Genomic DNA, 18,277 nt, shown 5'->3' with positions numbered 1-18,277 from the left:
TATCTTTGTTACCTTGTTTTATCTTTTAAAAATTAGAATGAATAGTTTAGTTTTTAAAACTAAAACTATATTCCATGTCTGGCATTTTAATTGTAGAGGCCAAGGGAAACAGACATTTCAGTTAAACATAAATATTTTCTTGGTAAGGTCAGGATAATGCAAATTACAATGCACAGATATATCTCCTTTGAGGAACCACAGACCTCAAATGTAAAGGAAACCAAAATTTCTTAGGAAAAAATAAGTCTTTTCAGAAATAATTTGTAAATAAGAAAGAGACTGCCTCACTCATTCTTAACTAACTGAAAAAAAAGTGACACAAGTGCCTTAATCATGAGCAGTAGAAGAGAGACATATGAGGTTAGAAAATGTTCTCTTCTGGTGAAATTTAACAATATTTATTAAACACCTATTATGTCACAGGCATGGTTCTAGATGCTCAGGATATGTAAGTACTAGCAAGACTCAGCTTTTGGTCTTAAGAAGCTACTGAGAGAGATCAACATGACATCATGCAGTTAAGTGACGATATGATAAGTGTTTTAATAGAGGTATACAGGGATTCTGTGGAAGTTCCTATGAAATAAAAAAATTTGTGGGAGACTTCATAATGGCAAAATGTGCTTTCAGTCTTCAAGGGCATTCATGGTGGATGAGGGCACAATTCTAACCACAAAATCAGCAACACTAAGACATGGGGGTAGAAGAGAACTGGCAGCATGCTAGAAAACATCAAGGATGTTTCAGAATGCCAGAAATAGGAGAGTGGATGTGCTGCAGAGAAGCAAGTGTCCAGATGATGAAGCATCTTGTCAGCCTGTGTAGGATAAATTTAAGCATTATTAACGGTACATCACTGAGAAACTTTAAGCCAATGATGAATGAGAAAATGAGCCATTGAAAGGGTTACAGAAGGTTATGATCAGAAACAGGAAAAGTAGACAGATGGTCAATAATGTGATAATCAATGAGAGTGCATATAAGAATTTGAATTAAAGTAGTGCTGGTGGGATTGGAGATGGGGGGAGGATATATTTATTTTGAAACACAGGTGGGTCACTCAATGCCCCACAGGTCATGCAAAATTCCCATCCTCATGAAAGTTACATTTTAATGAGGTAATCATATAGTTACCAAACACCTAATTAAAATATTAAATTTCATATGATTAAATATTAATTTATATTAAATTATTAAATCTTGCATTTCATATATTTAATATAAAATTAAAAATGAGAAGATAGCAAGGCAAAAGGAAGCCACTCTTTTCCATAGGGTGGTCAGAGAAACATCTCTGAGGAGGTGAGCTTGGAGGAGGGATTCAGATGATATGGAGGATGCTAGCTATGTAAAGAACCAGGTAGGGATGCTCCAGGAAGGAGGTGGTGCTATAAGTACAGAGGTTTTGGGGTGGGAATGAGCTTCGTGTGTTTGAGGTTGACTTGGAGTAAGATGCAGGAAGAGTGCTGTGAGAGCTAAGCAGAGCCAGGTTGTGTAGAATCCTGTAGAACTTGGTCAAGAGTTTGGATTTATTCCTAAGTAATGTACAATGGGAAGGGGAGAAATGGGGAGATGTTGATCAAAGGGTATAAACTTCCAGTGATAAGACCAATAAATGTCTGGGGATCCAAAGTACACCGTGGTGACTATAGTTAATAATACTGTATATTATATACTTTAAAGTTGCTAACAGAGTAGATCTTAAATGTTCTCACCACAAAAAAGAAAGGATAGTTATGTGGGGTAAAAGAGGTGTTAGTTAATGCTATGATAGTAATCATTTTGCAATATGGAAAGGTATCAAATCACATTGAACACCTTAAATTTACATGTTACATGCCAATTATATCTCAGTAAAGCTGGGGGAAAAATGTATGATGCAAAGTCCTTGCAGGATTTTGAGGAGGGTGGTAATAACTGTTTAAAATGCCTTATGGCTGCTGTGTGGAAGGTAGAGCACAACAAGGCAAAAGGGGAAACAGAGAGGCAAGTAGGAGGCTACTGCTGTTGTCATCTGAGAGACTATGGCAGCTCTGATCACAGCGCACTAAGAGGATAAGAAGTCAGTAGATTCTGGATTCAAGAAACAATAGTTGCAAGGTAGGCTTGTCATGATTTAAACTCTTGAAAAATAAGAGAAGGGTTTTCAATGTATTACCTATGTATAAATATTTCAAATAGAAAGATACACCATGTTCTTGGGTTGCAAGAATCAATATTGTTAAAATGACCATACCACCCAAGGCAATCTACAGATTCAGTGAAATCCCTATCAAAATACCAATGGCATTTTTCACGGGACTAGAACAAATAATTTTAAAATTTGTTTGGAAACACAAAAGATCCCGAATAGCCAAAATAATCTTGAGAAAGAAGAACAGAGCTGGAGGACTCACACTCCCTGACTTCAGACTATACTACAAAGCTACAGTAATCAAAACAGTATAATACTGGCACAAAAACAGACACAGATCAGTAGAACAGAATAGAGAAGCCAGAAATAAACCCACACACTTATGGTCAATCAATCCATGACAAAGGACGCAAGAGTATACAATGGAGAAAAGACAGTCTCTTCAATAAGTGGTGCTGGGAAAACTGGACAGCTACATGTAAAAAAATGAAGTTAGAACATTCTCTAACACCAGATACAAAAATAAACCCAAAATGGATTAAAGACCAAAATGTAAGACCAGATACTATGAAACTCCTAGAGGAAAACAGGCAGAACACTCTGACATAAATTGCAGCAATATTTTTTTGGATCCGTCTCCTAAAGTAAAGAAAACAAAAGCAAAAACAAACAAATGGGATCTATATTACATAATATAGTTACTCAGCTCTGTAATGAGAAAATTATATAAAAATTATACATCAGTATGTTACTTCCCTACAGAGCTTCACTGAAGAACTTCCCTGCCCTCGTGCTGCATTCAAATAACACTTTTGTAGTGTATATTTAAATGATCCGTAGATATATGTCTGTATATTATAGTTGAGTGTGCATGTATGTTATGTTATATTATCTTAAATTACTCTATTTTTCAATTGCTCTTCCTTTTAAAACAAAGTTTCCTTTAGAATTCTTAGGTTCCAAAACTAGACCTGCTCCAGTTGCAAACATATGTCAAAAAGGAATACACAAGCCTGAAACAAAGAGGCTTACACACTGCTTCCCAGTAGCAAGAACTTTCTAGTATCACAGCAGTCTGTCTTGGAAAAAGGTCTTTTTGATTGTTTTGGTCCTTTGCTCTTTATTCAAGATTGATTACTACCGGATCTTTCCTAGAGCGCTGTTCACAATGGTTTTAAATGACTCAAGCTTTGGCACCCCCTCACTAAAGTATTTGCTTTAGTGAATTCTAAATTTCTCTTACAGAGACTACAACTGTCTCGGAATCAGACTGCCTTCTGTAGTAATTACTGAGCACATGGTACAACGGGAGTCCTTGACATTCATTAAAAAAAGTGCAGGGGGTGGGTAAGGAAAAAAAAGAGTAAGAAAACTTAATCACAAGAAATTAGCATGTTTAAGTAAATCATTATAGTGCTCAGGAAGAAAGATCTGACAGAGACACTCAGAAGGAATCAGCCTCCAGGTTCAGCCAAGTTGGAGTTTTCCTTATCACTTATTCTTCTTACACAGGCTGACGCACTAAACCATTTTTCCTTATATACTTGCAGGAAGGGCCATTTTTATTAGGGTTCCTTCATTTTAAAATGCTCTCTGATGCCATGAGAACTTGATTAAATTGCTACCCATTCTTAAAGGGAAAAGGAGTTTTAATCTTCAAGGAAAAAACAGTGATCATACACTTACTGCAATGCAATATGCTCACAAAGACCCAAGCGTTCCACAGTCACAGGAACCTGAAGCGTTGTGGCAGAATTATTAGCAGGTAAGTTGATTTTGCAGAATGTTTACCTGATTGAATGGCTTTTAAACAACACTGTAACACAATATTCTGGTCACATAAAATTATATGCACAGCTACCCTCCATATAAACAGCAATATTTACTACTCTCCAAATAAATGGTACTGATAAAACAAATAAAAAATATAATATGGGGCCTATATTATTTGTGAGTTCATCCAAAAATCAAAATTCTTTAAAAATTTTTGCAAAAGTACAAACTGTGGGTTTTTTCCTCAATATTTTACCTTTACTTATTTTTCTTTAAAAGGGCACCTCTTTTTTCAGTTCAAAATGAGTTTTTATTTTACCATCCCAACTCATGTCTTTTTATAATGCATTTTAGAAACTCATCAGAGTACAAATATTTATTTTGTTCTACAATGATGCTTTCTACATTTATCAATTAATAATTTGATTCTTTTAGCAAGCAGTTATTGAAGAAAACCAAGAGTAGTACCAGGCACTATGCTTTTTGAGACATTATCCTTTTGGATACAACATATATTTCTATAAGGAGCATTTTAAAAAATATCTTATTTGTGTACTATTGTATGAATTAACTTTGATAAACTGATGTATCTAATATATTTACTATTTTAACATGATACTGAGATTATGATTCATAGATTTATCTCTATGGTATGAATGGCATCTATTCTTGTCAGGGCTTGAACTATTTGATCCATATGTTCAAATATATTAATTCCATAGACAGATTTTCTTTGGGTATAACAGAGACTGCTAGCAGTTTATCAAAATCTCTGTCTTCTTTTTCCTCAGCACACAGCAGGATTACATCTCCTAACCTCCTTTGCAGTTAGATGTGGTCACATGACCCAGCTCTAATGGAACGTGAGCAGACGTCATTCGTTCACGTCTAGGTTTCACTCATACACATTTCCTTGTGCTTCTCCTTGGTCTCTGCCCTTCTACCAGCTGGACGGAGACAATAACAAAGCCACAAATAAAAGGAGTCTGGATACCTAGTTGACTATGAAGAGGGAAGACAGCTTCCCAACCCAAACACTCAGCTAGGACTGTTAAATGAGCAAGAAATAAAGTGATAACACACTTCTGAATCTACTTGTTTTAGCAATTAGCCAATCCTAACTAATATACTTGGAGAAAAGTTTGAAGAACTATATAATGAGATTAGAAAAAAAAAAAAAAAGCATGAGACTAATAGAAGCAACAGGGTTAAATGAAACAAATTTCAGTAACTATCCTCCATTTGTTGCCAACACAGCAAATCCCGACAGCACTATGACAGTCCATGGGTGTTGGAGTGGGAGAAGGGAGAGAGTCAACTTGCGGCAAGAGCATTTCCTGCTGCTCTTCCTAAATTACCTTCTTCATGCCCCTCACTTTTTCTGGTATGGATGGTGCAAAGAGCCCAGCCTTCAGGTTGGTCCTATTCTAATGCCTGCCTTGAGGCCAAGGTGGAGACAGAATTTGCAATCATTTTCAGAGAATCTTAGGACAGTTTGATGTTTGCCAAGGACAAAGTGAAAGCACTGCCTTTCCTGAGATGATAGAAGACTTTACACCTGGTCTATTTCCTGTCTCCACAGTCCTTCTTCATCCTCCCTTATTGTCTTCACTTTATCTTAGAACAGGTGGCCCTTGCTTTTGTTAATATTAATATCTCCACTTGTTCTTTAGCAGATCTTTTCCCGCCTCCTCCAAAGCTTTGTTTCCTTAAATATTCCCTTTTGGAATCACAGTGTCAGCTTTCTCCTTCCTTCTGACTATAAACATACTCTTTTTTCTTATCCACAACAAACACTCACACACACAAGAGAAATGACAATTAAAAAACAACTACCATCATAAAACCTATTTTGTAAATCTGCTACCTTGGGCTACAGCTCATTTGTTTTTCACCTCTTTAACCCCTTATTTATATACCACCTACTCACTCTTTCAATCATTATTTACTTATTATTTATTGTTGTTATTAGCTATTAACAACAATTTATTAAATATTAATTTGTTTCACATCGAATAACACGTTTCTGGAGGCACAAATATGATGAAGACAAAACTTTTGCCTTTGAGGACTTCACAGAGCTGGGGAGAAAGACAGATGAAAATAATTACACAGCAAGATGATTTTTCTGTAGTCTAGATACACTTAAAGGGCTATGAAAGTGCCTCCTCCCTCAAAAGGCACAATTAATACTACTTTTCAGGCTGGAGAAGAAAGCTTCATAGAAGGAATGACATTTGAATTGAAAAGACATAAGCTTTTGTAAGCCAGACAAGAGGAAAATGAGTATTTAGGCAGGAGTTGCAGAAATAACAAAGGCAATAAGTAATATGAGAAAAACATGGTGTACAAAGAAATAATTAAGTTGAAGAAACAACAAGTAGTCTGCTGTGGTTAGAATGAAGGAAAGGCAATTGAATTAGAGACGGGGATTGGAGATTGTCCAGAAGTGGCTACTTAGAGCCCTAGTTTGAAGGGTCTTTAGTGAGTTTGGACCTTTATATTATAGAAAAGTTTTAAATAGGGAAAAGAAGTGATATGATCTATATGAAAAAGTCACATGATGGAGAGTCAGGTTATACAAGAGTCAGGAAGAGGGAAACTCATCAAAGGCCATTGAAAGCTTCAGGTAAATGTACTGGAGGCCCGTACTGAGGGTTAAGAGTGTCTGGCACTTGCATTATGAAGTACCTCAGTGACCATAAAATAATTTTCCCTCTTCTGCTTGAGCAAAAAGTAGACTTATTGACTTTGACTCCTTCCCCAAATTGACTGAGAAAAGGCTACTGCAACAGGTCTACAGAATTTTCTAAAGGCAAACATCCAACAAGATTTGGCTTTTAAGACCGCCCACAGTAAGCCTCCCTTATTAAGTGACTTGTAGTCATGGCCAAATGAAAGAACTAAATGCATAATAACTATTACTTATTCTAAGCATTAAAAAAGTGCTCATCAGCACCCAATTTTTGTCTTTTCCTATCTCCATCTGGCCAAACTGTTAAAAGGCAAGACTTAATAAGAGCACCCTCATGAATGAGAACTAGAGCCTTTTGCAGCAGGTGGTGCCCACCTCCGCCTACAGAATTGCAGCCCAAACAATCTGCTTGGAATTGCAGAGAACTCAGTAGAATGTGCTTATGACTCAGCCTGTTAAGTAGGAGGACTGTTATTGTTATTTTAACTCCTGCCAGAGTATGTGGGCAACTCTCCCTCTTTCTGTCTTGAGTTAACCAAGAGACATCCCTCTTCAAAACCTCACCCCGGAATAGGTTCTTGCTCAGTTAGAGCCAGAACAGTTTGGGGTCTGGGTATGACTGCCAGCTGATAGTGCAGATTAGAAAAGGCTTTCATAAAGGGAACATCTGATATCCTAATTTACCAATAGAATTTTATTTTTAGAATGTTTAATCTGCCTTTAAAATTATTCACACAGAGTGCCATAGACCAGAGCTGAATGCTGATGAGACAGTAATCAGCACAAGTCAAGGTACTTATTTTCAGAAAGGATGGTGAAAATACCAGGGTTTCTTTCTCTTTCCCTTAACCCTGGGGGTATTGTGGTCCTACTGTTTGTCTTTCTCTTGCCAAATGTTCTCAACAGTGTAAACATTCATCAAGTGCTGCTCCTAAGGAATACTGTAAAAATGAAACAAAATTCAGCCTATTTTACAGAACATTGTCTTAAAGGATAAACTTCACCCATCGATGTATGATGAAAAGATGTAAATCTATTTGAAGATAAAGCAAAATCTAAGCAATGTCAGGTTGTGGCAAGTCTTATTATTATGTAGACAAAAGACGGCGTGGAATAGGAAAATAAATATGTTCTGCTTTCAAAATGGTTTTCTCATTTCCACTCAGCTAATTTTTCTCTGTGTTTCTGGTGCTATAAATTAAGATTCAAGATTACATATCAGTAGAATAAAATTTTGTCATAATGCTATAAAATCATATGTCAAAAAGATGCAGGAAAGCTCCTCAGCATTCCAGAAGCGAGGAACTCTATTAAGACAAACTGAAAGAATCCTGCAAAGGGCAACAACCGTCACTGGTGTGCGTGAAAGATAGCATGTGTATTCCAAAGTAACCTTTGCAGGCCTCTCTAGTCCTTCAAAAAGTGAGGGTCCACCAAGATAGAGATACCATTCTAGACACAGCTCAGAACATCACATAGTCTCTGCCCTCAGTGGGGAGAGAGAGGATGTTGAGATGACATCAGGGAGGTAGAAGATGTCAGCTTATATAGCACCTTCCTGGCCACAGTAGGAGTGTGGGTTTTCTTCTGACTATTAAGGACAGTCCTTGGTGGATTCTGAACAAAAGAGTCATATCAATTGATTTATAAAAGATCAACTATGTGAACAATACATTATACAAGAGCAATATTGAGCACAGGAGGCTACTGCATTCTCTAAAATGAGAGAGTAGATTCCAATGATACAGGTAAAGACAACGAGAAAAGATTAGATTCTGGACAGAGGTGAGCTTGTCACTGTTATTATCTGCAATGAGGCTTAAGAAGGTTAAATAATCTGCCTCTAATAGGTAGTGGAGGCCAGAAATAAAGCAATGGTCAGGGTCGTTCACTACGCTTTAAATGTCTACGTGGGACTTCTGCATCAAAAAGATGCTGAGATTATATGAAGTAGGCAGACTTAAATGTTAGAGAGATATAACAACCTTTATACTAAGAACTACACGTATTAGGTTTGAAAAATTCAATTCTAAATTTTACAGAATTAGTAATATTAGCACATGATTATAAAGATTTTGCCATTTACAAAGCATTTTCACTCCTATTATCCCATTCAACGTTATCATAGCAAAATAGAGATATCTAACAGTCACATTTATGATATCACTGAAGTGTCAACTACAAATTGGCACTTGCCATCTACCTCTACAAGGATTAGATCAGGTACTGCAGCTGCTGATTTTCAACATCCCCTGAAAGGAGTTCAGGGTGGACAGCAGAAATGAGGTACTCTGTGCTCCGGGGAAGGGGGGTGGCGTAAACAGGCAGAACAGGTCTTCAGATAGTTAGATATTTTCAGGAGCCGATTTTATGAGCCCAATTCTTATATCTCCTCAGATCTAGAAAAGCAGTAAAATCCTTCATGGTGACTTCTGCTTCCTGTGACTAGCAGTACCCTGCACAACACTAGCAGAAGCCTTCTGTAAAAAAATATATGCTTGATTGCATGTATTCCCCCTTCACCAAAATCACATATATACTGACCTTCCCCCCTGCCTCCTTGGAGCGGTTTCTCAGAGCTATCTGAAATGTTGTCTCCCGGGCTGCAGTCCTCATTTTGCCCCAAATAAAACTTAACTTGCATCTCTCATGTTGTGCATTTTTTAAGACGACAGAAGGAATTTTTGCCATTCTCAATAGCTTGTTTTCTTTTTTTAACATCTTTATTGGAGTATTATTGCTTTACAATGGTGTGTTAGTTTCTGCTGTATAACAAAGTGGATCAGCTATACATATACATATATCCCCATATCTCCTCCCTCTTGCGTCTCCCTCCCACCCTCCCTATCCCACCCTTCTAGTTGGACACAAAGCACCAAGCTGATCTCCCTGTGCTATGCGGCTCCTTCCCACTAGCTATCTATTTTACATTTTGTAATGTATATATAAGTCCATGCCACTCTCTCACTTCGTCCCAACTTACCCTTCCCCCTCCCTGTGTCCTCAAGTCCATTCTCTATGTCTGCATCTTTATTCCTGTCCTGCTGCTAGGTTCTTCAGAAGCATTTTTTATTTTTTTTTAGATTCCATATATATGTATTAGCATACGGTATTTGTTTTTCTCTTTCTGACTTACTTCACTCTGTTTGACAGTCTCTAGGTACATCCACCTTGCTACAAATAACTCAATTTCATTTCTTTTTATGGCTGAGTAATATTCCATTGTGTATATGTGCCACATCTTCTTTATCCACTCATCTGTCGATGGACACTTAGGTTGCTTCCATGTCCTGGCTATTGTAAATAGAGCTGCAATTCACATTGTGGTACATGACTCTTTTTGAATTATGGTTTTCTCAGGGTATATGCCCAGTAGTGGGACTGCTGGGTCATATGGTAGTACTTTTTTTAGTTTTTTGAGGAAACTCCATATTGTTCTCCATAGTGGATGTATCAATTTACACTCCCACCAACAGTGCAAGAGGGTTCCCTTTTCTCCACACCCTCTCCAGCATTTATTGTTTCTAGATTTTTTGATGATGGCCATTCTGATTGGTGTAAGGTGATACCTCATTGTAGTTTTGATTTGCATTTCTCTAATGATTAGTGATGTTGAGCATCCTTTCATGTGTTTGTTGGCAATCTGTATATCTTCTTTGGAGAAATGGTCTATTTAGGTCTTCTGCCCATTTTTGGATTGGGTTGTTTGGTTTTTTGATATTGAGCTGCATGAGCTGCTTGTAAGTTTTGGAGATTAATCCTTTGTCAGTTGCTTCATTTGCAAATATTTTCTCCCATTCTGAGGGTTGTCTTTTCGTCTTGTTTATGGTTTCCTTTGCTGTGCAAAGCTTTTAAGTTTCATTAGGTCCCATTTGTTTATTTTTGTTTTTATTTCCATTGCTCTAAGAGGTGGGTCAAAAAGGATCTTGCTGTGATTTATGTCATAGAGTGTTCTGCCGATGATTTCCTCTAAGAGTTTTACAGGGTCTGGCCTTACATTTAGGTCTTTAATCCATTTTGAGCTTACTTTTGTGTATGGTGTTAGGGAGTGTTCTAATTTCATTCTTTTACATGTAGCTGTCCAGTTCTCCCTGCACCACTTATTGAAGATGCTATCTTTTCTCCATTGTATATTCTTGCTTCCTTTATCAAAGATAAGGTGACCATATGTGCATGGGTTTATCTCTGGGCTTTCTGTCCTGTTCCATTGATCTATATTTCTGTTTTTGTGCCAGTACCATACTGTCTTGATTACTGTAGCTTTGTAGTATAGTCTGAAGTCAGGGAGCCTGATTCCTCCAGCGCCATTTTTCTTTCTCAAGATTGCTTGGGTATTCAGGGTCTTTTGTGTTTCCAGACAAATTGTGAAATCGTTTGTTCTAGTTCTATGAAAAATGCCATTGGTAGTTTGATAGAGATTGCACTGAATCTGTAGATTGCTTTAGGTAGTATAGTCATTTCCACAATGTTGATTCTTCCAATCCAAGAACATGGTATATCTCTCCATCACTTTGTATCATCTTTAATTTCTTTCATCAGTGTCTTATAGTTTTTTGCATACAGGTCTTTTTTCTCCTTAGGTAGGTTTATTCCTAAGTATTTTATTCTTTTTGTTGCAATGGTAAATGGGAGTGCTTCTTTAATTTCTCTTTCAGATTTTTCATCATTAGTATATAGGCATGCAAGAGATTTCTGTGCATTAATTTTGTATTCTGCTACTTTACCAAATTCATTGATTAGCTCTAGTAGTTTTCTGGTAGCATCTTTAGGATTCTCTATGTATAGTATCATGTCATCTGCAAACAGTGACAGTGTTACTTCTTCTTTTCCAATTTGGATTCCTTTTATTTCTTTTTCTTCTCTGATTACTGTGGCTAAAACTTCCAAAACTATGTTGAATAATAGTGGTGAGAGTGGGCAGCCTTGCCTTGTTCCTGATCTTAGTGGAAATGGTTTCAGTTTTTCACCATTGAGAACGATGTTGAATAGCTTGTTTTCTCTCTCTGGGTAGATATTGTGCCTTCCTTACTTTTCTAACACCAGTCCCCTCAACTCTCATAAATGAATCCTAATAATATTGGTGGAACAAATGAAACTGCAATTGAGGTATCAAACAGGTTAAGTTTTCCCCATTCTTTTTCTGGTAGGAGTATAGCTTTGAAGTCTGAGAGAGATGAATTTGAATCTGGGCTCTGCAATCACTATATGATCTTAGTAAGTTACCCGACGTATGTTGGCCTTGATTTCCCATCTGCAAAATTGCATTGCACTTGTGACCTGCAAGGCTTGCATCAAATCTTACACGTACTCATATTTGCCCAGCAAAGGTTAGTTAATCTCTTCTTTCTCTCCCAACTCTGTCAGAGTAGTAATTTACTCCCTTCAGAAAATAAAATGGTTATGAAATATTCTATGTCTATAAATATTATTATATATTGATATTTCTTTTACCTTAAACGAATTGTAAAATTAAATGTAGTGATACAGAAAATTAGAAAAAAATCCTTTTTAAAAAGTTTCTCTCATGATTTTTGAAGGGCATATGAACAGCTAACATGGGCCAAACAAGAGTGTTTTTCTTTTATGTATCTTTCAAATTTCAAGGGTAGTATTTACATTGTGTTTGGGAATAGTCAGTATTTCACCTATGGGGAAATAAAACAAATTTCAATATTGTGTTATGGCAAAAGCAATAAAAAATATGAGTACCATTAGTTAGCAAAATCCTTGCAGCCAAAAAAACAAAACAACAAAAACACTTTTCTAATAGGAAAAATTGAAACAAACAGAATTGGCATGATATCACATATTAAGATATTTGGATCTCTTATATAGAAATCTGGGAGATGCTTTGAAAGCCATACTTAACCCATTGTAGCATTAAACCTTCAAAATGCTGAAAGTTATTTAGAAATAATAGTTAATAAGACTAAGCACCAGATGACTGAAACATTACAATGAGTCAACTTTACCACAGAATGAGTCAACCAGATCTTTATGTATCAATATGGATGAATCTCTAAATATAATGTTGGGTGAAGGCAAGGTGCAAAAGAATATCTGCAGTATGATGCCATTTATACAAACTTTCAAAATGTAAATGATTATATGGGATATTGTTTCATACATATGTCATTAAATTTAGGACATCATTAAACATAGGAAGGTTATATCATCTTCAGGATTACGACACATTTTAGGAAGAAGGGAAAGGTTTATTTCTTTAGAAAAGATTTCAACACAGCTGAATGTTAGCATTTCTTTCAAATTCATGTGGCTGTTACTGAGGTATTTCTTATAATATTTCCCATATTTCACTTCGGAAATTTTGTAAGCTTTCTTGATTAAAAATAAAATAATAAAGAGATAATGAAAAGAGAAAAGTGCATACTGCTACAGCAGATTTAAGACTGGATATTCAGTACTTCCAGTGACAAGAGATTACATGAAAATGCAGCCTTCATTTCCTAGAATAAGAAATCATTCATCTGTACTCTTTCCGTAATATTATTCTGCTTTTATCAGAGGAATTTTGAGTTCAAAGACGTAACATGAAAGAAAATATTCTTTCTGCTTGTAAACTGAGCTAAAGTGTACACACTCCTTTATTTACTCATGCAACAACTGTAAAGTAACAAGTATAAACCTAAAGTAAATGTTTCCCTTCCATCTCTTTGGGCAAGTGCATTGTCTTTTTTTCTTCCTTAATCAGAGACAACCAACTCAACACAAACAAGAATCTGATGACTAGGCATTTCTACCACAACTAGCCTCACAATAATAGCTGGGCTGACATTCTTTCCAGTGCCTTGATCTCAGACCCCAGGATACAACCTTGGCTGAACTTCTATACCTACCTACTTCCTCTCTCTCTGCCTCATGCCCCTAATCTATAAAAGGAGCACCCTTATATCTACTCACAGGGTTGTTATACAGAATAAATGGTTTAGTTTATGTGAAGTAAGTCATGTAGGACCACAAATGGCACATAGTAAGTGTTGAGAAGACACTATTGGTATTGTTAACCATAGCAGGAGAGACAGGCTTAGTTCAATCCTCATTTCAGAGAAAGATTTTTTCATTCATTTACTATGAAATCATTCAAAACATTATGAAATGCTATTTTAATAATCCTAAATCTATTAGCTGTAGAATGCATGTATATTTTTCCCTTATCAAAATGAATTGATACTTATTTAATGAAGATTTTTTTTTAAATGTGGTTAACAAAGGTTTAGTTTCCACAATTGTGGGTAAACTCTTTTATTGTAGAGAGGATAGGGTCTTACCTATTCAAAGAAGTGGTAAAATGGTAAAGTTCGTTATATTGTGTTCTCAAAGGGTTGATAATATGTTCTGGTTTCTTTCTGTAAAAAAAAGAAGTTAGGAAATAAATAATTTAATCTCTGATCCATGTATATCAATTACATCATGTTGGTCAATACTAAATTCAACTCACAGCTTTACTCTTATATTGGGTAACTGAGACTATGAGATGAATTTCATGATGGTTCCTTATAGTCATACACTGAGCATTTACAAACAGCTAGGTCCTTTTCTGAGTGTTTCGAATAGAGAAGTGAAAATGCTAACTGTTGCAGACTTTTTCTTACTTTTTAGCTTCACTCCAGTGAAGCTTTTATAAAGAAAAAATAATATTTTAACTTGTTTAAATTGTTTTCAGCTAATAAATAGTAGGGAATTGTATTCTCTCCCAAGAGAATATATTTGTCCTGGTAAATTGTTAACTACACCCAGTAAGTTTTAAAGGCCTGGGCCTCTAGCCCAGTTCGCACTGATTCTCTACAGCACAGGATGGAAGGGAATTTTTTTACCAACTAATTACATTTTCTGTCTAGAGTACTAAACTTATTTTGACATTCAGAATCCTAAAAGTCATTCTGGATTAGTAGTTCTGCTTAGAAATTCCACTAGAACAATACAAAGTATTTCTTACTGAAATAAACACAATTACTAGAAGGCACTAGCTTTGTTTTGTACCTTACAAGCCATTCAGGTGTACTCGCCCTCAATACATGACTGTCCTTAAATGCAAGGGGCAGAGCTGAGGCTCATTTTTAAGTCCTGCTCTCTTACAATAGATGTCTAAATCTACACATCACTATGTGTCTCCCCCAAGGCCTGTGCGATTTTCACATCTGGTAAAACAGATCCCATCCTGTTCTCAAGGAAGATGTTGCTCTACTAGTAAGGAGCCCTAAGAGTTAAACTGAGAGCTATTAATTCTTCTTCAAGACCCAGAAGGAAAGGTAAACTTGGAAAGACATAAAGCAGGTGCCTCAGTTCTTCTCTGTGACCCTTCAAAGAAAAATGTGTATATGGATATGAGCAGACAAGGTTTTGATTCAAAAGTGACAAACACTGACTGGGCCAGGACCTGTATTAAGTGCTTTTACATGTATTAGCTCACTTCATTTGTGAGCATTCACACACAATGTACAGTAGCAAACAAATCTATTAACACATATTAAAGATAGAAAGGCTTAACATTTAAAAAAAATAAAGAAAATTCTGCAGGCAAGAAGAAACACAGTAGAATTTTCCATTCCCTCAAATAACTTGATATTTTAGGAAAAAAAAAATTGACTACCCTTTAGTCCAGCTCAGTGGTTCTCAACTTTGGAATATATATAACATTATTATACAGAGTGCTATACACAATAACAAGACTCTATAATACAGAGTTCTATGCACAGTAACAAGACTAAAGAACTTTTTTTTTTGCAAATGCTCAATAACTTTTATTGAATCGTTAATGATTTCAATAATTTGAAACAACATCAATAAATTAGTTAAATAAACGACAATACATTTGAAGACTAGAATATTTTGCAGCTTTTAAACAGTATCAACTAGTGTTATGAGTACTGGTATGAAAAGATAACCAAAATATAAAACAAATGTTTAAACAGAATGTAAAGTGAAAATAGCAAGTTGGAGAATGCTATACATATAGTAAGACTAAAGAATTTTTAAGCGTAGTTTTGATCAAAAGCAAATTAAACCTCACAGGTTGATTTTAGAACAAAAAGAAAATGGTAAATCAGCTCTGGACCTTGTTCAGAAAGAAAGAGTTTTTGGGTAATTAATCAATGAATACTGAATAAAATATCATCCTTTATTTCTTCTTTAAGTTCCTTCTTTTCCTTAAATTCTTTAACGTGCATAGTTTTTTCACTTCATCTACATGATTTTCAAATTAACGTGCACACACATATATGTGTGCAAGTACACAATTATATATGTGTGCATGTATATTTTACTCTAGTAAAAATAAGAAAAATAGGAATTCTCTAAGAACAGGGGTCAGCTAACTGTGGCCCATGGACCCAGTCCATCCTGATGCTGCCTGTTTTTCCAAATAGAGTGTTCTGGGCACCCAGCCACGTCCATTCATTTCCTTGTTGTCTATGGCTGCATTCATGCTCCACTGCCAGAGCGGAGTAGTTGTGACAGAGACCGTGTGGTCCTTTATATATTTATGTATCACCTCAAATGTTTACTATCTGGCCCTTTACAGAAAATGTTTGTTTACACCTGCTATCAAGGAACATGTTCGTCATTTGAGTAACACTGAAAACAATATTGAAAGATAATCCCCCGTCTTTTAAAGTTTTTCCAAAAATTAACTCAATAGTTACATATGAATGAGAGAAATTCCAGCCTTAAACACTTAAAAACTCATTTCATTCCAACAGAACTGGAGAATTATTGGCCAAAGGATGAGATGATTATTTGAAAGTTGACCGTGCCCAGGACCTATTAGCTATAAAAAATAATGCCCCATTTACCCATCATCCAGACTTTTGTGTGTTTTTTTTTGTTTGTCATAAAATTAAAATGACTTTCTTTTTCCTAGGCTTTATTTTATGAGAAAAAGATAAATACCATCTGGGAATTATTACTATTATTATTATTTTTTAGTTAATTTTTTATTTGTTTTATTTTGGGCTGTTTTGGGTCTTTGTTGCTGTGTGCAGGCTTTCTCTGGTTGTGTCGAGCAGGGGCTACTCCTCGTTGCAGTGTGGGGGCTTCTCATTGTGGTGGCTTCTCTTGTTGCGGAGCATGGGCTCTAGGTGTGCGGGCTTCAGTAGTTGTGGCACACGGGCTCAGTAGTTGTGGCTCACAGGCTCTGGAGTGCAGGCTCAGTAGTTGTGGCACACAGACTTAGTAGTTCCGCAGCATGTGGGATCTTCCCGGACCAGGGCTCGAACCAGCGTCCCCTGCATTGGCAGGTGGATTCTTGACCACTGCACCACCAGGGAAGTCCCTGGGAATTATTTTTAAAAAGCAACTTATGGTCTATTCCATAAGGCACATAAAATTGAATAGTCATTTTAAATTAACACAGTGCAGTTAGAGGTGATCATTTTTATTCCATACCAAAAGGTTTAAATTAACACAGTTTTTGTTAAGAATATTATTTGGCACAGTTTTAGTATTTGATATATTATATAGACTGGCTGCAACACCCCTAAAATAATATTAGCAAACACTTACACAGCACTTATTATGTGCCAGACAATGTTCCAAGCACTTCATATACATTAATTCACTTATTCCTCACAATCACCCTCTAAGGAGGCAACTGTTATTATCCCCATTTTACAGATGAGAAAACTGAGGTCAAGAGACTTTAAATGCCCTTCCCAGCATTACACAGCTAGAAAGTAGTCAAGCCTTTCAGCCTTTATAGACCCTGAGAGTTGGTTTTAGATCTTCAACTCTGGTTAATGACAAGTTCAGACATAAAGGCTTTGTGGCTTCTCTGAGAAGTGGTATTTCACCAATGGAAAATTGCAGTTTACTGGAAATACTTAGCACATCTATTATTCAGTATATTCAGCTTCTTGAACAAATTGAAATTTACTCAGCTGCTCCATTATTTCTATCAGGTTTGCTTATGCCACTTTCCAGAACTTCTTAGAGCTGGGTCTGAACATTGTCGAGAATCATGACTGACACCTGACAAAATCAACTGGTTGACAACAATATTTACGGGCTGCCTACCCATGATAGAGAACAGGATGTGCACTGGCATCACAAAGTAAGATGTGTGAATCATTTAAGGAGGAACCCAAGACAAACACTTGTTCAGCTATAAACAAAATCAGCTTTTATCAGCTGGTTACTCAGATAAATAGGACGTGCAGTCAATGCACTTAGGCTGCATATAATACATGTTTGGCTGTGGTATATTTATATGCAAGTTATGTGACACCTATAGGGTTGACGTTAGAATGATAAATTCATGCAGACTTTCAGAATCTCATGAAGAAAATATTGCCAAGGCGTGGTTTTCCCAAATGATATAAGAACCCAAGTTTCATTAAGCAACAAAGTAATGATGAAACCTTTCCTGGATTGCCAGACCAGGATATACTTTTCATTAACCTTTGAAATACATTGTAGCATTAAGTATCATTTGGTTATTTTTCACGTTTTGACAGACTTTGTTAGGTAACCTAAACGCTGAGATGCTTGAAGTTGCTGGAATCCTGAATAGCATTTCTGCCGGCTAAGCTTAACCTCGTTGGCTAGCGTTAGCCTACTCGGTTAGCTCTCAAATAAACAATATTAACATCGTTCTCCACCTATATCAATCTGCTTTGTGAGGTTTTGAACAGTTCATGTAATTCAGTGCACTTGTCCAG

The 18,277-nt window shown here is 36.2% G+C and overlaps 1 protein-coding gene across 19 annotated transcripts in view; it reads right to left on the bottom strand.

Annotated features, from left to right (window-relative positions):
- Window positions 1-18,277, bottom strand: part of MAP2 (microtubule associated protein 2) — a 283,468-nt gene that overhangs the window by 90,537 nt on the left and 174,654 nt on the right. For 18 of the 19 annotated variants that reach the window (XM_059928600.1, XM_059928581.1, XM_059928587.1 and 15 more), the window contains exon 3: window positions 13,892-13,969. The exons of the other annotated variant lie outside the window; for it this stretch is intronic. The gene's annotated coding sequence lies outside the window, so the exon portion shown is untranslated. The remainder of the gene's footprint in view (window positions 1-13,891; window positions 13,970-18,277) is intronic. 19 annotated transcript variants of the gene reach the window in all.

This window comes from Balaenoptera ricei, chromosome 7 (assembly GCF_028023285.1).
Source record: "Balaenoptera ricei isolate mBalRic1 chromosome 7, mBalRic1.hap2, whole genome shotgun sequence".
In the NCBI taxonomy this organism is placed as follows: domain Eukaryota; kingdom Metazoa; phylum Chordata; class Mammalia; order Artiodactyla; family Balaenopteridae; genus Balaenoptera; species Balaenoptera ricei.
This window is presented reverse-complemented; position numbering and strand designations above follow the sequence as displayed.